Raw genomic sequence first — 18114 nt, 5'->3', positions numbered from 1 at the left:
GCACCTAGCCCAAGGAGTCAGAGATGATAGAGACTGGAAACCAAGCCTTCTGCCTCTCTGTACAGTGGCCCACACTATGGTGCACACTATGGTGCACAGAACCAACAAAGTTCTGTGTCTATGGAGAAGGAAGCAGTGGGTGCCACTGTGGCCCTATGAATGCAGTTCTGAACCCCCATCTGGGGTTTCCAAAGTACAAGAGTTTCCAAGAGTGCAAAGTCCTGTACTAGGCAGGCAGGACTCTGAGTTACCACCATCAGGCACTGGCTCTGTCTGCTTGGGCAGCAAAGGAATTTATTGGAAGGAATCAGAAGTTGAAAAATCAGTAGTCAGGCTGGAGAAGCAGTTTAAGAAATGCACAGAGATGCCCTCCCCTGAAAATGAGATTGATGACTGACTTTTATGCTGCCCGATAGCCCTCATCCAGCAGCTGGTGGAAGTAGAAGCAGACACCCACAACTAATGACTGAACTGAACTGGAATACAGTTGTAGAGAAGGACGAGTGAAGGGGTCCAGACCAGGCTGGTGAAACCCACAGAAACAGCTGACCTGAACAACGGGGAGCTCTTGGTTCCAAGACTGATAGCTGGGATACCATCATGGGACTGATCCAGACCCCAGGAACATGGGTTTCATTGAGGAAACCTCAGAAATCTATGTGACCTCCTGTAGTAGTTCAGTACTTATCCCTAGCATAGGTGTGGACTTTGGGAGCCCATTCCACATAGAGGAATACTCCCTGAGCCAAGACACATGGGGGTGGGCCTAGGCCCTATTCAAAGGATATGATAGACTCTGATGACACCCTATGGAAGACGTCACCATCCAGGGGAACAGAAAGGATATGTGATAGGTAGGGTTTTAGTTGGGGGTGGGTGGGTAGCAGAGGAGGGGAGGGAGCAGGAACTGGGATTGTCGTGTAAAACAATCTTGTTTCTAATTCAAATAAAAAAAAAAACCTGCAAAATTGCACAGAAACTGAGGAACCTGGGAGGAGGGGAAGGGTGGTCGAAATCTCATGCAATGCCATACCACAAAAAGGGACTGTTAAGGCTCTGTCACTTTCACAACTCTCTACACCACTGTACCATAGAAACTGCAAGGGTGTGGGACAATTTCTAAACTTAGACCTTGTTGCTGGCTTCAAATTCACAACCTTAAGCAGGAGAGTGGGAATGGCCAGCTGAGGCCACCTGCCCACACTCTTGCTGCCAAGGTTCAGAAGTGCAAACATCAACACTTCACAATGTCAGCTTCTTCCAAAATAAGATAGTTACAAATATGGACAGTCTCAAATAGCAACGGTAATAATATTAATAATAGCAAATATCCTCTGACCTTGTTACACACCACCTGTCTCCATCTGGACTTGGGGAAGCTCCTAGATAGTGTGGACGTGCCCTGGATGTGCACCTGAACACAGTTGAGAAAATTCAGGGAGGAGTCCACAGTGAACCCTATGCTGTACTGGAAAGAACTCGGTTCTATTTTCAGATCTGCACCAGAAGTTTATAGTTCCTTCTGTGCTTCATTTGCATGATGAGCAAACTGCTAATACCAGTCTCTACCCATTGGACTAACAGCCAAGGATCCAGGGCTGGGAAGCCACTATGTTCACTGAATCCAAGACATATGTATCATAAGCCCCATTGTTGTATATTGCTGACAGTGATAAAGGTCCCCTGGGAACAGGTATTATAGCAAAACACTTTTAGCTGGAGGTTAAGCTAGAGGATAGAAGGTACTTTTCTATTATCTGAAATCAGCATCTTAATCTCTGAGATTTCTTTCTGTTTAATACATATCCTTTTAAGTCCTTAGACATATCCAGGACTAGTGAGGTTTACTGAGATGAGGGCTAGCAAGCTCCAGGTAGCACTGTACTGACAGGTGACAATCCTGGTGCCCACAGGAGCTGTGAGGACTCAGGATTCTTGGGCTTCCCGAAGAGCAACAGAGGATGCTGTTGATCACTGACCTTTGCGCCAATCCGTTTTTAGGATTTTGCCACCTGACCTTTTAAGCCAGCAAGCCGATATCTCTCAAGAGGCAAAAGGAAGCTACACTTTACTCTTTCATCCCAGAGTAGGGAAAGGTTTCCCTTGTTCATCGGTACACTCAAGCTTTTGCCTAGATCCCCAAGATATGAGGGCCTCTTTTTTTCTTCCTTCTCCTTCTCCTTCTCCTCCTTTCTCTCTCTCTCTCTCTCTCTCTCTCTCTCTCTCTCTCTCTCTCCCTCTCCCTCTCCCTCTCTCTCTCCCCTCTCTCTCCCTCTCCTTTTGCCTCCTCTTTTCCCTTGCTTTCCCTTCATTTTTCCTCCCTCTCCTCTCATCTCTCTTATGCCCCCTCTTTCTCTTCCTTCGTGTCTCTTGCCACACACATTGACTGAATGTCTATGATGAAGCTTACACATGCATTTACGCAGTCTTCTTAGCAATCCTATGGGATTTCCAGTTTTACTTCTATAGTTGCAGCAACCAAAGCTCAGGAGAGATTGAGTGAGAAACAGTATCAAGTGTTTACAAAGTTATTATGCAAGAAAAGATAACATCTCTGCTTAATAATGCTACAGCCTATGTCCTTTCTAATATTGAGTATATTATTATACTCAATATACTTGGTATAGCACACCCAAAGGAGATTTCATTATGGTGGACAAAAATGTGTGAAGTAGGGTTTCCTTTGCCTGTCCCTAAGGAGAATTCTGATTTTGCTCATTTCTCTCTGTCCCCATCTTTCCTCTGAAGTAAAGAGAGAAAGTATGTACATGATTAGTGAAAGAAAGTAGAGCTGGGACAGGAAAGGAAATATGAAGAAATATATAGTTATGTATTTAGAATTCATATTAGAGAGAAAGATTTTGAAAAAAACGAAGTGAGAAGGAACTAGAGATGGGGGAAGATGTTAGCCTCTGAGAAATCCAAATTAAGAATGTGATTATTGATGTGTAACTTTTGTGTGTGTTTTTCTACTTAGGACACCTATGATGACATTTCATGGACTCCATAGATTTATCACTTTTATACACAACCCCAGGTTCTATATGACAGGACATACACATTTCCCAATTCAAATAAGTCCAAGGAAAACATTCATGAATGATTTGTTATGATCTGGGTACAGTAAGTAGAATGGTGAAGAGAAATGACCTTCACTTCTCCTCAGATAGACACAAAGGTGTGTGCACGAGAATGTCCAGTTTGTACAGGGAGGTAGTGGGAGGCAAAATCCCAGGCTTTTTCCCAGGAGAGATTCCTTGGTGAGCACCTCTGGCTTCAGTGTTCCAGTACCTGTGTACCTCAGCCAATTTCCTGCCACTACACAGAACTTGGGGATAATTAACTTATAGCAGAGAAAGTTTGTTTTAGTTCACAGTTGTGGGTGCTTAAGTCTAATCTCAGGGAAACCTATTGCTCTGGTCTCTGGGTAACAATGGGTGGGGTGCGTCTTAAGGACTGCTCGCTTCAACACCAAAAACACAAAAGAGAAGAGGTCAGAATCCCATGAGCTCTTTCAAGGGCATGGCTCCAGTGACCCAAGGACCTTCCTCCTAAAGACTCAACCACCTGCCAAGGGTAGCTCCCCCTGGGTACCACCTGCTTAACACATAGATCTCTTTTGGGGAGGCAGTTATTCTAACCATATTCTCTGTCTGCCTTGGGGAGAAGTATGGTGTCACATAGAACAGAAGCAGCATTTTCCAGGGGAAATTTCCAGAATTTCCCTGAGGCACTTTCAGGGTAGATCTACAGAATCTGGCTAGAGCTGAGGAAGTTTAGGGTTGGAGATATGTATTCGACAGGTTCTTTAAACTGTTTAAAATGTAAAAGCTCATATGATTTCAAATTTCCCAAAATCTTTTACAGGGAAACAAGATGAAATAAAACAACACTCTCTTCCCAATGATCTTCCTCAATTGAACCAAGTGAGAAAATTTTACCCATTCTAAGCTTTAGGGTGTTTTCATTCTGGATTTTGGTCTATGAGGTGCTCTTTTAGGAAGAGTTGGAAGGGGAAAGCCATTTAAAAAGTGAAAGAGCCAAGAAGCAGGCAGATGCTGTCCAACTTCCCATTCCAATTGCTTCATTTCTCTGGTTTTTTAACCAGTCTTGACCTTGGGAGAAATATGTTTGCTTAGATCTTAAACAATTTACCCTCTGAGCAGGGAGGGCAACAAGACTGCCCCTGCATCCAAAGCTCTCTTCAATCCAAATGGATCCCTGGCTCAGCATGGTCACCTGTTATTCCTTAGGGTTTGTCTCCCGAGGCCCACCTTTGCCTTCTCTGTATGAACAGATCTTTGTTATATTGATGGAAAGCTGACTAACCCCACAGAATGTTTGGACCAAGACACTATTGTTTACAAATTTAGACTCCCTAGGCAAGCAAGGTACAGTGGATCAAATAAGCATCACGTCTGCTTTGCCCCTTCAGGTGCTTTTGTCCTCCCTAGATGGGTTTGGTTTTGCCTGGCCCTAAAGTAATAGGGGCAGAATTCTGGGGAAATTTAGATGGCAACTCATTACCCCGAGAGGCTTTGGTTAAAGGATCCATGTATTAGCAGGTTCACTTTTAGAACGCAGTTGCTTCCAGTCACAGCAGGAAACTCAAGCAAGGAAGCTGCCATGGAGACTTGCATCCCTCCAGCCCCCACCACCTCCCAAGGCCAAAAGACAGACCACAGGTTACTAAGCTAGCCAGGAGCCTACATTTGGCTGCACTCTTGGAAAAGCCGCCTACCCAGGGAGAGGGCGCTATCCCTTAGCTATTTGTTTCCCAATCAGTAGGGTTTTTCTTTTCTTTAGATTCCATGAGTTTGAAACTATGACTCGGTTTTTGTGCTGTAAAGCGCTGTTGGTGTGAGTTCCCGAGCCGAGGGAGATGATCTGTATAGATGGTGGCACCAGGGGCAGGCTGCTGCGTTTCAGTACCACTGCAGAGCACAGGGTGCCTTGGGAAAGGCCTCCAGTCCTGATCGATGTAGATGTATCCAATTGGACTTTTGAAAATCTATTCGGTTGTGTGTGTGCGTGCGTGTTTGGGGAGGGCTGGTCACGTGGTCGCCAGTCTCTCCAATCTGGATACCAATGAAGCAGACACCGGCCAAGAGGGAAAAATCAATGAGCGAAGCGGCCACTTTGCCCTGGTCTCGCGAAGCACTGCAGAGTCTGAGACCCTGGAAGGGCGAGCGGAGTGCACCGGGGAGAAAAGGAGAGAGGCAGACATCCTTAGCTTCTGCTTCGCCACTGGGGGCCGCAGTCACCTTCAGCATCTGGAACTAGGGAGAAACGAACCCCGAGGGTGGATTTGGCCGCTAGGCTTCCTCCAGCTCCAGTTCCTGCTTGCTTTTGCCCCGGTGCAGCAGGCACAATCCGGGCAGGAACAGGGGCCTTCTCAGGACTCTGGGGGTGCGGGCACCCACTCTCTAGGCGGCTGCAGCCTCCAGCAGGGCACGCCCTCAGCTCTATTGCCGCGCCCCTCCCGGGTACGCCCCTCCCGCCCTAGGGAGCGCGCACCCGCTGCTGGAGAGTCCTGCCTGCCTCACCTTCCCAGGCGGGAGACGATGGAGAAGCCAAACGGGGTCTCTGGCCATCCGGTTCCCGGCCCGAGCTGCCCACGGTATCCAAGCCCGTGACGTGGCGGCACTGGCCGAGCCTCAGAAAACGAGGTTGCGCTGGATCAGGACACCGAGGCCGCATCCCCCAGCCACTGAGATCCCCAGCATCATGCATGTGGGTACTGGCTGCCGGCTGCCTAGGGGTGTCCGGGCGCGACCCTAGCCTGGGCTTCAGATCCCGACCCCGCGCTGTAGGGGCTGAAGTCGCCCTATGCCAGGGGTGTAGCCCCAAGTGTAGAGCCTGGGCTGCCCTGGAACCTAGGACTCTTTTGGCTAGGGAACCTTCGGGAAGCACCGGTTGGAGTCTGTGTGGACCACCATCCTAGAGCCACGTGAGACGCGGGGAAGGAGCCCAGAGCTGGAGCAGCCTCAAAGGTAACTTTGGAGAGCGGGAGCCGGAGACCGGTGGGAACTGGAGCGCACGTGTGTGCAAGTGTGTGTGTGTGTGTGTGTGTGTGTGTGTGTGTGTGTGTGTGTGTGTGTGTGTGTGTGTGTGTGTGATCGCTATGTGCCGGCTGCTAGATGCACAGTAGCACTGTGGAAAGTCCTGAGCGGCTGGCGCTCCTCCTAGGCTCCCCTGGATTCCCAACTGCGGGCGGCCTGGGAGCGGGGACCGTTTTTTTCGCTGAGCTAGGTACTGTAGTGGGAAAGGGGTGTGCGTGTGCGCGCGCATGTGGTGTGTGTGTGTTCCTGAGTGGTGTGCATGTGTGCGCGTGAGTGAGTGGTATGCATATGTGTGCGCGCATGTGGCAGGTGCTAGGCTTGACCGTATCTGGTGGAGGGAAAAGAGGATGAAGGAAGAGAGACAAGGCCGAAGACCATGGAGTTCTGGGCAAGTTTTCCTGGTTGCGAATTTGTTTCCTGGTTGCGAATTCATTTCGTTTCCTACAACGGTGTTGTGGGGGTTAAGTAGGTGATCTATCAGCGTGAAAAACCCGAATATCAGAGGCTCAAAGTAAGGTGGAGAACTGGACAAACCCCAGAGGAACCGACCAGTGAATTCCATTCTTAAATTGAGATTTCCAGTCACGTTGATACGGAAAAGGGGCGTCTTTCCTCCCAGAGATGTTAACTTCACCTGCCAAGAAAACACAAGCCAGGCCTGGCTGGCAGCGGGGCTCCGGGTTCATTCACACACTAGCTCACCGCTCTGCAGCCTTTCCCACCTGCTCTGCCGCCATCCCTGCCAAGTCCTGTACTCTCTGGGGCCACCAAACCAGCAAAGTAATCATTGGTCCTCTCCGCAGGAGTAGAAGGAGCTTCCGGGGGAGGGAGGGGGGCTTTGAACAGCTTGCTCTAACAGCATTCAAGACAGCATTGTTTGTGAAGTAGCGGCTGTCTTCAAAGGTTGTACACACCGAGGCGGGAGGTGGTTGTGGTCGGACAGTCTTTTCGGTGGGAATTAAGTAACGTTTGCCGAGACCAAGAGGAGGAGAGATGCCTGTGCTATAAAGGACACAGGTCTGTTTTGTAGAACTTATGTTTTCTTTTACGGATGGGGTGATTTAATTGGGAGCTGGTAAGACCCTGGCAGCTGCCCCTGTGACTATGATTTGACTGTGGGACTCTGCTGTGATGTTATGCAGCATGACATGAAGAATTTCCAGGAGTAGTTGGGGGCAGTGCACTTGACTGGTTTCTCGCCCCCCCCCCATCTCCCTACAAACAAGCTTCCATTACCATGTCTCCTGATGAAGTCTTCTTGCAGGTAGAAGCTAGTTCCTTGCTCTGGGTATAGGAGCCTTCTGAAATGAGCTCCAAGACAGCAGCTCGTTGACAGCCTGGGAGGGGGGGCATTTCAGGGAATGCTCCAAGAAGAGTCGTGGGAGAGAGTTGGGTGGCTGGCCTTGTACAACCCCTTTGAATAGGTTTTCTTTTTTTGTGTCAGAGGGTAAGGGAGACTGGGAAAGGCCGGCATGTCTGCAAAAACAGCCAGTTTAGAGATTTTTCTTAGGTACTGGAGCCTGCAGGGAAAAACCTTAAATGTCTGGTTAGGAACGTCTGGTTCTTATTGTGTGAGATAGTGATTTACATAGATATGTGTATTTGTGTAGATTTGCATAGCTCGGCAACTATGTAAAAATAAATGTCAGTTGCCAGGGAAAGAGCAGATCAAACAGTTCATTTGCATTTCTGATGAATTTGGTGTGTGAAAGTGTTGCATAGCACTTAATAGTTGGAAGAGAGACAAAGGTTTCATTGTCAGTGTTGTATTCGTTTGGAATTTTGGATATATAGTGTCATCATTTCCTTGGCCAAAACTGGAGGCAAAATTAATGTGTCTTTCAGCACCTAAAAACTCTAACGTTCCCTTTGAAATATTTGTGCTTTTGGCAAGTTGTCGGTTCTGTCTCTGTCCATAGCACACTGAACGAGTATGGGATTCTTTGCTGTTCCCTCAAGCAAGCTCTTTGGAAACCTTGGACAACATGAAGCAGAAAGCAGGGCTGTGACCATGGCCTGTAACTGAGGAGGTGGAATGTGAAAGCCAGGAGCAGCAAGGGGAAGGCCTGCTTGCTGCATCAGCCAAGTGGCAGTGCTTGTTCTCAGTCTAGCTGGGGAAAGGTTCCAGATTCCTCTGTGGATATGGTGCTAATGCTCACTGATTAGCTTTTCCCGCTGACATTCAAATGTTTGTTTTTGGAGCTTACCCTGCAGGCTCAGTATAAATTAAAAGGAAAAGGGAAAAAAACCAAGGGATATTGAACATAAGGCAGGCAGAGGCAGCTGCATGCTTTTAATTCATTGATTCATTGTGTGATCTTGGTTAATGCTTAACTTTTTGCATGGTTTTGGACACACACACACACACATATATGCATATTCGTATATAGAGTATCAAACCATATTATTGAATCATGATGTCTTCTCCCCCTTTCTTAGAATAGAATCCTTTGTGTTAAGCTTACATAAAATTTAAGTGGATGAAACTGATTAAAAACTGGGGGAGGGCCTAGGAAGCCTGTTCATTCTCATCGTGTGTCTGGCTCCCTTTGGAGCACTGAAGGGCTCCTCAGAACGCAGTGAGTCACTGGAAGACTTCTCTCAGGAACGTGGCACGCCACCTTCTTTGAGCATTCCAAATGGAATGTTGTGGTCTTTAGTTCAGTGTTGTCAGTGTGTCATGTACCTTTCACCTGCACTGAGTCCTTCTTAACCCAATGACAAGGACATACCTAAAGTGGTATTTATAATCCAACCCTGACTCCCGTGAAGTCCTTTCTCGTTAAGTGCTATGGAAGTGGGATACTCTTGGGATGAATGAGCCATGCCATATAGCTATGGCAGGTTGATTGATTAATTTTTTTATTCTTTATTTAAGTTAGAGAATGGCCTTCAGAATGGACTGTGGTGTGTGTGTGTGTGTGTGTGTGTGTGTGTGTGTGTGTGTGTGTGTGTGCATGGTTTGATACCATTATTCCAACATGATTTATTGAACAAGACCATTCTGTGGTTTTTCTGGTGCCCTGAGTATTTTTTCCATGCCCTCTACTAATGAGAGCTTCCATAGCAGACTTTTCTATTGGCTTGGCAGGGCTTGCCTGTGAGTGATCCACTGCCCTCTGACTTGAGAGTCTTCCATGGTGATGCCCATTCTCTGTATGCTTACTCCCTGACTTTTACTTTGTGTTCGGTCATTTTAACCCACGGTGACTACTGTGGTATGATGGCCACATACAGCATCTGGGATGACTCTCAGACTTCAAAAAAAACCACCATTTCGAGCAGGATGCTAACCGTGTAGCTTTCTAAGTATCTCAGGAAGCCTAAAACAAGTAACCGAGAAAAGAAACCAACATAAAAGGTCAGCAAACTCAGAGGTACTGGAGAACTTTCAAATGTCAGCTTATGTGACCAGTAGCATGAGAGGCCACCATCAGAAATGAGGGGCAGGTTGCTGGGGGATTCATCAGAGCTGTAGAAACTGAATTCCTTTGACTATGTGTATGTGGGTTGTGGATGGGTAGTAGAGGTGGAGGGGTATACAGTGCATGGGGAGTGTGGGTTCAGAGTACGAGGAGGTAATGCGTAGGGTATAGGTAGGCAGTGGGTACAAAGGGTATGGGTAGATGGTGTGTGGGTTGTGGGTAAGTAGTGAGTGTGGAGTGAAGGTTGAGAGTAGGGAGAGGTGTAGGGGACAGGATATAGGAAGGTTGTATCGTAGGATGTGGGTAGGTGCTATATGTTGTATTTGGATAGGTAGTGTGTTTGGGGTAGAAGTAATTGTATGTGTGAATTGTGGGGTGTGTAGGTAGGAGGTAGGTAGGATAGGTAGTGTGGGTGTGGGGTTTGGGTAGGTGGCATGTGTTGGTAGGGTAAGTAGTATGTGTTGGGTAGGCGATGTGTCTGAGGCGTGGCTAGATGGTGGTGCTTGGTTTTGGGTAGGTACTGTGCGATGGATATGGGCAGTTGGCACACATGGAGTTTGGGTAGTAGTATGTGTTCATTGTGGGCGACGGCTACAGGGAAATAGTATATGGAGTGTTAGGCATGTGCCTTCTACCTCATCGTCTAAAGGGTCTACCTCTGCACAATAGCAGCACAGGCTGGTGACCAAATCTTCAACACAGGTTTTGGGGGAAACTTGAATCATATCCAGAGGTTAACACCTCACAGGACAGGACCTGGTGCTTTTCCACTTCACAAAGAAAATATTTTTATGCCTCTTATGTTTGTAAATAATCAAATAATCTAATGAATTGCTGTTCTGTTTCATTTGTTATGACAGTATATGTTTTTCCTTTGCCTTCCTTCCTTTGTAAATTGGCCATTTTTGTTTTGGGTTATTTATTCCTTATTAATTTTTAAGAGCTCTCAATAGGATACAAGAAGCTTCTTCTTCTCCCTTTCCAAGTTTGAAAATGTCTAGAGATGAGGTGACCAAGCACTTTTCATTTATCTAAATGGGTCTGCCCCTTTCTCACTGATTTGAGCACCTGGGATCTTGTAGAATATCCTTTTCAGAATCCCATATTATCTAACCCTTGACTCAAACTTGTGTCTTTTTGTTTCAACTTTTATGTACCATGAATAAAGATGAACTTATTTTTTTAACCAATTGGTTTACTGACTATTCCAGTAATACTTAACCAACAAACCACTGACACGTTTATTTCTATGGAACAAACCACTGTCTTGTCTTTGCCCTGAAATGCTTCCTCTGTCATATGCATAATTATGTCCTCTGCCATATCCTGACCTATACTTCCATCTGCTTCTTGTTTTCTCTTTTGACCAGAATTCTTCTGTCTTTTACAGCTTACTTTCATTTATGCATATGTGTGTTTGTGTCTGTGTGAATGTATTCTTCATGCCCGAGGAGGGCAGAAGAGGATGTCAGAGCATCTGGAGCTGGGGTTACAGTCATGAGTCCTCCGTGTGGGTGCTGGGAAAGGAACTCCGGTCCTTTGGAAGAGCAGTGCCAGCTCCTAACCAACGAGCTTCCTTCTCCAGCTTTACTGACCAGGATTCTTAATTAGTTACCTTGAACAAATAATTATTTCCAGTTTCCTCTAACATGAAGGGCTTTCCTCATAAAATGAAACAAGGAAACTAAACACAAATGGTAGTGTGTGGTCAGTTTTCTCAATGGCTCTTGCCTTTGTAAAACCTTTTGCAAAAGTGCTAGTATTAGCTCCACATTTAACATGTCTCAGCCAAAAGGCGGTAAGTGAGAACTTACCTAGTTTTATGTATTTATTGTTGGCATAGGAGTCTCATATAAAGCAGGATATTCTGCAACTCACTTAAGCTGACATTGGCCTTGAGCTCCTGACCACCCTGCTTTAGTGTACCAAGTGCACCACCATGCCTGGCTTTACCTTTTTTTTGCAATTAGTGAATATTTTCTAAAAAGTAAGATGAGTACAGATGGTAATCTAACAGATGCCCAAGTGAGATTTCAAAGGTGGTAATTTAAGTTGTCTTTGCTTCAGTGCCTGGTTTTTGTTTGTTTAAAGAAAGGGTTGTTATGGTTTATTACCTTTTTGTTGTAGTCACCTGCTCTTCTTCCCCTTGGTGAGGGAAGATGCCCATTCCCAAATAGCTGAATATGTGACATGTGAAACTGGGATTGACAAACACCTATTAGGGAGCCTGGTAGATACTGCATACTTCCCAGAGCCACATGGGTTGGACTTGGGAGCAGTGTGAACAAATGGGCTATGGGTGACAGGGTCTGTGATATCAATATGTTCTCACAAGAGGGCATGATTGGCTTGTTTGAATACTTAAACAGGCGGAAGGGAGACAAACCCTGCTTCTGGGAAATAGGTAGGAACTGAACCATATCCCCTAGTAAGAAATATTGTATAAGGGACCTTACATTGGAGCAGAGTAGGAACTTGTAGTTAGGCTATGTGAAGCTCTCCTGATTTTACCACATATCAACATAGTCCATAGCAGAGCCTTACTTTTAGGACTTTCACTACATCTTTCTGTCACCGTGTCCCAAGCCTACTATTTTCATTTCCACCTGTGCTTTTATATATCCTTTTAATATGCCACTACTACAATATATTTGGGTTCTCTTTTTGTTACATTGATGATGTGGTAGATCCACATAGAAGCCTCTTTTCTCCATGCATTCTTTATTTTTTGAGGGTTAGTCTCAGATTTATTTAAAATACATGGACTCAGCAGGACGTTGGTGGTGCACACCTTTAATCCCAGCACTTGGGAAGCAGAGGCAGAGGCAGGCAGATCTCTGTGTGTTAAGGCCAGCCTGGTCTACGGAGGGAGTTTCAGGACAACCTCCAAAGCAATACAGAGAAACGTGTCTCAAAAAACAAAACAAAACAAAAATACATGGATTCATATTTTGAGTAATCCCAAGTCCATTCCCCCCCTTCACTCATCCTCTATTAAAAGAGTAGTTGGTGATAGTTTTATCTACTTGTGAACCCATGCTAGTGCTTAAGCTAATTATCTTTCCTGAAAAGAAATAGCTTCTGTTCTATAGAGCTTTACTACAAAATAATTGAATTTAAATTAAGAACTTTATTCTTAGGTCCAGAGTTCTGTTTATAACATTCTTCTAGTATTTTACTAAGAGGATAATTTTCTTTCTTTGGGCTATCTTTGTGTGTGTGTGTGTGTGTGTGTGTGTGTGTGTGTGTGTGTGTGTGTTTTATAGGAATCTCAAGATGAGAACATGAGTTTGGCATGTTTCCTTTAATTTTGTGAATTTTGCTGTGTTAATTATTTAGATTATATTGTTTTGGTAAGATGTTTCATCATTTTTTTTGTAGTTTTCTGAACCCCAAACACCTTTCAATTTAAAGTCTTCCCTTTGAAAACCCACAGCGAACATTGACTCAAACTCATGTGAGCTCATAGACTCTAGATTGACAGCTCGGGTGCCTACATGGAACTGAACTAGGCCCTCTGCATATGGGCAACAGTTTTGTAGCCTGCTCTGTTTGTGGGACCCTTGGAAGTGGTACCAGGATCTGTCTCTGGTGCACGAGCTGGCTTTTTGAAGCCCATTCCGTATGGGCTCAGTCTTGCTCAGTCTTGATGCTGGGGGGAGGGGCTTGGTCTGGCCTCAACTGAATATGCCAGACTTTGTTGACTCCCCATGTTAGGCCTTACCCTTTCTGAGGAGTGGATGGGGGTGGGTTGGGGGAAGGTGTGGGGAGCAGGAGGATGGAAGGAAAGGGGAACTGTGGTTGGTATGTAAAATGAATTTAAAAGGCTTCCTTTCTATGTTAATATAATATAGTTGTAGTGCATACTTGCATCTGCCAAGGACTGCTACAAGAATAACTTAAGTCGTATGAGGTAGGTGCTATGCCATCCACATTGTTAAAGCTAAGGAGACACATGCAGGGAGACTTGTAAGTTATGTGAGTCACATATCTAGAGGACAGAATAGCTTAGGTGAAAACTTGGGCAGCTTTTTCCAGAGTCTGTGATATTTACCTGCAGTGAATATGAACCACATTCTGAATTTTTGGACTGATATATCTGATTTTCTTTATATTTTTACTATCTATGTGATTTTATTTGTAGATACATCTCTTACAGGTGACGTATGGCTGTTTTGTTTCACTTTTTAAAAATACAGCTTGAGTCATTGTCTTTCAACTGGCAAGTTCATACTCTTTACATTTATTGTCTCGTGTCTTTAGAAATAATTCTGCCATCTGGCTCAGAACCCCCGAATTAACTGCTACAGTTTATTTCTGCCTTTTAAATGACCACCTGTAATGTTTTCTAAAAGACTTTAGTTTATCATCCAGTTCTCTTTCATATTCTAGCTAACATAAGGGAACCACAAGAGGTTTAAATTCTCAGCTGGCCTTTTTCCATTTTACTTATAAAATCAATCATCAATTATTTTATACATTTGTACAGTATTACAATATGTTTGTTTCATTTATCAGAATTCAATTTCTTTCTGAGGAATGATGAACTCTGAGGTTTTTTTTTTAATATTTCATTCTTAAATAATAGTTTCTTCTAATAGAATTAAATACATTTTATTTTTCTTTAGCATCCAAAACATTTTATTTCAGCTAATTGCTCTTTGTTCTTATTCTTAGAAACTAAGAATTTTAGAATTCAACTTTTTAAGTTCACCTTTCTTTTTGTTTCTGGAATACTTGAATTTCAATATAGTGTGTTTAGTCATCTAAGGATAAACACTTTTTGGTATATTCTTCAGCACTTACTTAAATTTATTTTCCTCCTTGAAATTCTGTGTTGTAAATTCTGGAACATCCCTAGACATTATTATTTTTCTGCTCTTCCCTTACTTTTTTCCTGGAACATCTACTAGACATTTTCTGAAACTTCTTCTTTGAGTATGTCTTTTAGCCCCAATTTCACACCTTTTATTTTGGTTTCTCTTAGTCCTGCCTCTCCTGTATTCTCGTACATCTTTCAGGTCACTATTTTTCACTTCACTCAAGTAGCATATTACTGAATCTGTTCATTGTTTTTTTAAGAAATGATTGTTTCTACACATACTATTTAGTTATTTTCTAAAACATATACTATGTTCTCAGTGTTGTCATTAGGCTACCCATTCTTTATTTGTATGTATACATACGTTTGTGATGTATTTATTTCAAGTATTTTTACACATTTTAAAATTGTGGTTCCCTTTTGTGAAATTCTTGGGCTTCAAATCCTGCTAGTTGTTTTATGTCTTTTGACACCTTGTTGGCTATTTTTCTTCTGTGATTAATTTGTAAAATCATTACACTATTTCCCTTCTAAGACAGTGATTCCACACAACATCCTGAGATTGTCCAAGGCAGTTTTACTAGTGTTCTCACTGCTACAAGGAAATTATCAGCATGAAACAGGTTTTAATTCCTTAGACTAAGAATTTTTGTACCCTGAGGCCACAACTTCAGACTAAAAAGTCTTTAAGCTGTTTACATTGTTTTATGTATACACAAAGATACACACACACACACACACACACACACACACACACACACCTTATAAAACACATATATAAGGTATGTATGCATGCTACATGTGTTAGAAACATAAAGTCAATCATAAAGACTTTTGGGTCTGAGATATATATATATATATATATATATATATATATATATTATATATATCATTGTTTAATACAGAACCTAGGCAGAGGGTGACAATTGTCTTTGTTTTCTGTTTTGGCTAACAGACACCTTCACCCCTTTTCATTCTGTAATTTGGGCTAGATAGAGAACAGTTCAGTGCATACTCCAAGTTCCTACGCTCTGCCCTGTGAAGCCTCTTCTGCTTACCTTCCATTTCCCCACAGTAGGACTTCCCCTGACCTCCAGGACAGCTTAACTACTTCCCTGCCTCCTATGATTTCCAGCTCTATCTCCACTTTGGTTTTCTGAGCATTCATCTTGATCTCTTGCACGTTTAGCATTGCATGAAAAAAAAAAGCATGCTTTTCCCAATTTCTAGGATGTCAGCAAGGGAGCCCTCCCCTTACTACCATGTACCTTCCTTCAGATCTGGGGATAGCTGTATAACTTTGAATTTTAAACTAAGGGCTTTCGGCCCAGGTCAGGCTTCTCAGGGACACACTAGACAAATAGCATCGCAGTTCCCTTCCCAATTCCTTAATACCCTTTGTACAGATCTGTAAGGAAAACAGGAAGCATGAAGAAGCAGCAGATCACAAATTTTAGATCTCTATAGACTGAGACCTTTCTTTTATACTCCTGAGTGCGTACTTCCATTAAACCACAAGAACAACTATCAACCTGAAAAAAAGAAAAGAAAAGAAAAGAAAAAATGAAACAACAAGCCAGGATTTCCAGCCACACTGCAGATGAAGTCTCTTGAGCTGTGTTTTTCATGACTGAGTGAAGTGAGAACATTGTGGCTACTTCATTTGTGTTTTGAAAAGTATATGGGAACGCCTTAACAGGAATGCTTTACAGCTGACTTTCGTTAACTCAGTTCAAGGCTTATGTTGTTCACTCTCATCAGATTTGTTAGTGACAGAGGGATGATTAACCCTTTAAAGGAATGTGTAGGCATGATACTCAGAGGCAATTATCTCCTGTCCAGAGATCTCACAGCACTCCTGGAGACTTGGCATAAATCACATCTCTCTTCTGCTCTATTTTGATGAAGATCAAATGTCGGCAGTGTGAGCACTTACACCTCCGTGGAGAAGGTGTGGACATTCACTTTGGCCTTGCAGGCTGCAAGCCAGCCTTTATCACTGCTAGAGTGTGGCTTGAGAAGTAACAAGATACCACAGTGTAATGGTAGGGGCCGGAGGAGTCAGGCATCTGGTTGCTACCCTTTCCAAAGCCACAGACTGTTCTATAGCAAGAACAACCATGGACCGGGAAACAGAAGAGTCTGGAATTCCCCCTTTGTCCAGGCACATCAGAGCTCTGAAGGGTAGAAAAGAATGTGGGTTCCAATTTGGGCATCCTATATTAGGGTGATCAGCTGCCCCACAGCAACTACCTTCGGCACTATCCTCACTCCTACTTCCTGTGGTATCTTTCCCTGGAGTCAGCATTCTGCCTTAGGGAACCTCTCGACTGTCATGGAGTACCTGAAACTGGGTAACTTAGAGAGAATGTTAATTTATCATTCATGGCCCTGGAAGCTATGTGGTTTATATGAAGGCAACAGCTTCTAATATCTGGTGAGGGTTTTTTGCTGCACCATAAGCCTGGCAGAGGCTGGAAGAGCAAGCATATGTCAGGCTATTTGAAGTATCTCTCAAAGGGACCCTAATTCCACCTATTTGGTGCTCCATTGCCCAATAATTTCTTAAAAGTACAACTCGTGATTGTACCTGAATTTTGGAGTCATCTATCCAAAGCACAGAACACCCTAACTAAATCCCATCTTCTTGTCTGTTTCTTCCTCCTCTCCTCATCCTGACAAAACTCATAGACTCTGCTCTGTTGTCCTATACCTTTTGGCCACTTGCCCTTTGTCTGGAGCACTTCTTGTCCCTTCCTCTGTGAACTCAAAACACCCATCTCTTCAGTCTTCTAAGCTGCTGGATATAGTACCACCTGTACAAAATTGTCTTCTCCTGCCACCTTTGGCTGGATTCCATCTCACCACCGACTGAGGCCCCTTGATTAAACTCCCCTGGCACTTGGCATTCACCACTGGCATGTTGTATGGAAAAACAGGAGAGGTGTCAAGATCTGATCTGCCACACTTCCACATGTGCCTTTGAACAGTCAGGTCACCACATGGGCCTGATTTCTATTTATGGAAAAGGAGGCACTTTGTTGATGATCACTGTAGACCCAACCAGCACTGATCCTAAAGAATGATTTCCTCCCTGAGACCATGGACACCAGGAAAAGAAAGGTGTTAGCTGATTCTCAAATAGTGTTGTACACATGCTGAGTACTACAAAAATAGAGTTTTGTGTTTGCTTGTGTAATGCACATTCATGTGGAAACTCAGGGGTCTACATAGATTGTCAACTGCTCTCTACCCTACTTTCTGAAGTAGGAACTCTTACTGAACTTAGAGCTCACCTCTTTGGCAATACTGGCTGGCCAGCAGGCCCCAGGGATCTGCTTCCTCGGCACTGGGATGATAGACATGTACCACTGTGTCTGGCACTTAAAAAAACATGGGTCCTGGGAGATTGAACTTGGCTCTTCACGTTTATGCTACAAGTACTTTATCAGTTGGGCCATCCTCCAGCCCCAGAAAAAGGGCCTGTAGGGCTGAATGATTGCACAGGGTGGGTACTGAGTGGAGATGGTGGGGGAGCAGGCTGGCCTGGGAGTCACATGGCTTGAGAATTGAGAGGATATTTCCATTTACTCTAAGTAGAAGCTTCACCTTTGGTTTTCAGAACTTCCTTGTGGAATGAGTTTATGATCTTCCTTCCTGTTTAATAAGAGTGGAATAATGAGTCCCTAGCCCGCTAGTTATTTTCCCTCTGAAGAGATATGTAATCTAGGCAGAGGCAGTAACTCATGAGACTAATGAAGGTCCCTGGAAGGGTGTGATTGAGGATGGGGTTTTCTACAGTGGG

At 44.2% G+C, this 18114-nt stretch overlaps 1 protein-coding gene across 3 annotated transcripts in view; it reads left to right on the top strand.

Annotated features, from left to right (window-relative positions):
- Positions 1 to 5090: 5090 nt before the first annotated feature.
- Positions 5091 to 18114, top strand: part of Minar1 (membrane integral NOTCH2 associated receptor 1) — a 33706-nt gene continuing 20682 nt past the window's right edge. The window contains exons 1-2 of one of the 3 annotated variants that reach the window (XM_027410974.2): positions 5093 to 5733; positions 5896 to 5993. The gene's annotated coding sequence lies outside the window, so the exon portion shown is untranslated. Of the gene's footprint in view, positions 5994 to 18114 lie in introns of all 3 variants that reach the window. The other 2 variants (XR_003484498.2, XM_027410973.2) reach the window with 2 other exon arrangements.

Source organism: Cricetulus griseus, chromosome 4, assembly GCF_003668045.3.
Source record: "Cricetulus griseus strain 17A/GY chromosome 4, alternate assembly CriGri-PICRH-1.0, whole genome shotgun sequence".
Classification (NCBI taxonomy): domain Eukaryota; kingdom Metazoa; phylum Chordata; class Mammalia; order Rodentia; family Cricetidae; genus Cricetulus; species Cricetulus griseus.
This window is presented reverse-complemented; position numbering and strand designations above follow the sequence as displayed.